General features: G+C 42.7%; 1 pseudogene; it reads right to left on the bottom strand.

The window, feature by feature from the left end:
- Positions 1-521: 521 nt before the first annotated feature.
- On the bottom strand, positions 522-644 carry LOC119469397 (annotated as a pseudogene).
- Between the last annotated feature and the right edge of the window lie 3,412 nt (positions 645-4,056).

Here is a 4,056-nt window from a genome sequence, read left to right as displayed (position 1 = left end):
CTTTCTGTGTCGCCCAGGCTGGAGTGCAGTGGTGTGATCTCAGCTCACTGCAACCTTCTGGGTTCAAGCTATTCTCTTGCGTTAGCCTCCTGAGTGGCTGGGATTACAGGTGCCTGCCATCATGCCTGGCTGATTTTTGTATTTTTAGTGGAGACAGGGCTTCACCATGTTGACCAGGCTGGTCTCAAACACCTGACTTCAGGTGATCCATCCATCTGCCTCAGCCTCCCAAAGTGCTGGGATTATAGGCATGAGCCACTGCGCCTGGCTGGGTTGTTTTGAGGAACTTGATAAACCTATATGAAACTTTTAAGCTGTGCTATAATAAATAACAATGAAAACTGTAAAGTACAAGAACAATGAGACCAATAAAATAAAATAGGTTTATGTACATAAAGTATGTATTTCTATTCAAAAATCACACTATGAATAAAGTTAGCCGATGACAAGAGTGAAGAAATTTGTGTTGAGCAAAACTGAAAATATCTAGAATTGTACATCTAGAGTACAGATGTACAAAGAAATGCTGATTAACAAGAAAAAGGGCAACCCTGGTAGAGAAATTGGCAAAGGAATGAACATACATTTTAAACTGGCAAGAACGGATATTACACTTGATCTTAGCCAAAAGACCTAGAAGTGATTAAACAGGCATTTTGGAGAAGGGAAACTCCATAGGGTTAACGTGCATATGAAGACATGCTTACATGCATTAGTATTAGTAATGTAAAACAAACCACCACACTATCACTACACTACTGCACTAAAACAAACCACTGCACTGTTGCTATCACTACATCTACAACACTAGCAACATTTAGATCTTGGATGATGCCAGGTTTGGTGGTAAAGCAGAAATATGAGAAGCTGGGAGAAGAACGAAGTGCTGGTGAAAGTCTTGGACAGCAATTTGTTTGTATTTAGTCAAATTAAATATATACCTATTATTTGACCCAGTAATTCCACCTCTGGGCATATAACCTCCATGAAATTTTCACATGCCTTTGAAAAAAGATGCACATAAGAATGTTCATCGATGCTTTGTTTGTGGAAGAGGGAGTTGGAGACAGTCTGCTTAGGTAAAATGCAGTGCTTGCACACCATGGAATACTTTGCAGGTGTTAGAAGTGAGACACGGAATGTCTACATCAATGTGGATAGCTCTTACAACATTGTGCTGAATTAAAAAAATAAGAAACAGTGTGAAATGTATAACACAACATCATCTACATGAATTAAACATCTACACATGCCAAACAAAACCTATCTTATAAGAACAGGAACGAATGTCTACAAATAAAAGGCTCAACATCAACCACTGAAAAGAGTTTCCCTGATTGGAATGGTGGGTGGGTGATGGGGGTGTGAGGGGACAGGAAAAAGAATAGACCTGGAAAATGAGGGGGAAAGCAGAAGAATGAATAGATTACTGAGCAAATGAATGAATGAGTGAATAATATAGGGGCTCTTCATAAATCAAAAATGACGCAATGCCATGAATGAAGATGATTAAAGGCCAAATGAAAAGAAAAGATTAAGATTTGGCACAGGTAATGGCATATAATAAGCACTCTATTAAATGATGGAAGAAAGGAAGTCGATGGTGAATCTTTTTGCAAAGCTAAAATTTCTTTTACAATATGAATCAGTGCTCTTTAAGAAATTATTTTAGAAGTTTTGATCTTGGTATATCAAATTCTTTAAAAATGGGAGCACACCTGTATTTGGAGACATCTGGACCACATTCATAGATTTTTTTTTTCTTTTCTTCCATTTCTTGAGACATTGCATAAACATAGTCACCTCTTTTGAACTATGCCATGAAGTTTGACTTTTGATTCTAAGTCACAGAAAATATTTTCCTGGAAAATATGTGCTGTTTTGATCAAGTCTTGATTCCAAAGCACCTGCTTATATGTGGTCACTGATATGCAGGGTATTTGCTGGAAGAAATGAGCTGGAATCTGCCTCATGAGCTTTGAGGCTGTAAGAGGTGGTGGGTTTATTGCTGGCCCTGATGGTGGGCTTGCCTACTGACATTTTTTTTTCTGCCACTGTGCAAGATCTGATTTGTCAGAATATCTCTGGGTTTCACCTTTTCCTTCCCTCTTTCCAAAGGACAGAAATTTATCCCAGGGGATATAGCTTCTATTGATCTGCTTTAGTTTGAATAATAATGATCCTATATTACTATTAACAAACATGGCTGACACTTGGCTTTCACTTCTTTCAACCTAATAAATACCTTTTAGTTTAATTATTTAGAGCTCTGGCTCTAGTCAGATGAACTTGGGTCAGGCACCACCCTATAACCTGATAGCCTGGTGACACTGGGCAAATGACATTCCCTAAGTATTTGTTTGTTGCTCTGAACAATACAGATAGAAGTTTTCTTACAGAGTTTTTGTGGTGACTAGATTAGTTCATGTATTTAAGGCTTAACATGGAGCCCCTTGCACGGTGAATGGTTATTATTTTTACTTTGTGGAAATGATCATGCTAGGCCTGTGGGGAGACACCGAGATGAATAAGAAAAAGTTCTCAATTTCATGGGCTTGGAGAGAATGAGACATAATCAAAATAGACAAAAGACAGCCCCATGGGAGAGAGGACCAGTGAGGTCACAGCCTCCTAAGAACCTGTGAGACATTCACAGAACTGGTTCTTCATTTTATAAATGAGGAAACTGAGGCTAGAAGACTTATGTGACTTGTTGAAGGGGACACAGCAAGTGAGTGTCGGAGCCTTCATGGGAACCCACATCTCCTGTGACTGAGCCAGGCCTGAGGGATGTGCCTCTGTTTCTCATGAAATTTCCTCAGTGCAGTCCAAGGCCTTGCCATACTGCCCACTGCCAGGCCAGGGTGCGGACTGTCAGCTGCTGCAGCCTGGTGGCCTCCACTGTCCTGAACTACAGAGGCTTTGTGGGGAGGGCTTATTCCCAGCTAGGAGACAGCCTCCCTGGCTTTTGAGTGAGTCATTTATGAAGTGTGGACATCAGTTCTCTTCAAGACTTGGCCTCAAATCAATAATCCATTAGAGACATTAATTCATAACTTCATCAGATGAATTTTTTGTGGGGTCAGTACGCTCCAGGTCTTGTATGGGGGCACTGGAGAGGCAAAGATGAAACCTCCTTGAGAAACTTACAGAGTCATGTGACAATTCACCATCACGTAATGAATTGATAAAGTGCACTAAGAGCTGAAAAGAGCGACAAATATTTTCTGGGCTTAGAGGTTTGTCCTCCCAGCAAGAGAGGATGGCAAAGTCAAAGGAGGAAATTACGTGGGTATTCGGTGGTGCTTAGAGGGCACTGGGACCAGTGGTTGGAGGGCAGTGGGTGGTAAGGCTGGAAAGGAAGGCAAGGGCTCAATAGCGGGAGGCCTTCTAAGCCTCCAGCTCTGTGGCTGAATGGAGAAGGTGAATGCTTTGTAGGCTGGAGGATAGCATGATCAGGTCTAGGTGGTGCAAGATGGCTCTGAGGCACTATGGACTGTAGAGCATCAAGGCCCCACACCTGCTCTAGGGGCGGTAGCCAACGGGTCTTGACCCCAAACTGGCTGAGTCCCTGGAGCCTGAGCATGTGGACCTCAGATATGCAGTGGCAGAAGACTTCCAAACCGGGAAGGAGCTGGTGGCCAAACACCCTCTACACTTCCAGGTGGTGAACTCATGACTTTTACTTCAAGAAGCTTCCTGTTATCAGTGGGTGGGCACTCGCAGAGAGGCCCTGTTCATCCTGTGCCTACAAGCCCAGCTCCAGTCAAAAAGCACGGGCACGTTCTCCTTTCTTCCCTGAGAAGTTTGGCCTCTTTCTTCGTGGGCATAGCCGCCATCAAAACCAGCGCCCCCATATTTCAGCATGATTAAGCCTTGCCATTTTGGGGGTGGCTGGGGGCGAGGGGAGGGGCTATTGTGTTTCAAAATGGAATAAACAGAAAAGCAATATTAAAAGAATGAGAAGGTTGTTTACTGAGGCTTGAAGAGATGAGATGACAGGTGTTTCCTCCGTGTTGAGAACCAGTGACCCCTGGGAATCGCATTTCCCGCAGA

Source organism: Cebus imitator, unplaced genomic scaffold, assembly GCF_001604975.1.
Source record: "Cebus imitator isolate Cc_AM_T3 unplaced genomic scaffold, Cebus_imitator-1.0 Scaffold641, whole genome shotgun sequence".
Lineage (NCBI taxonomy): Eukaryota > Metazoa > Chordata > Mammalia > Primates > Cebidae > Cebus > Cebus imitator.
This window is presented reverse-complemented; position numbering and strand designations above follow the sequence as displayed.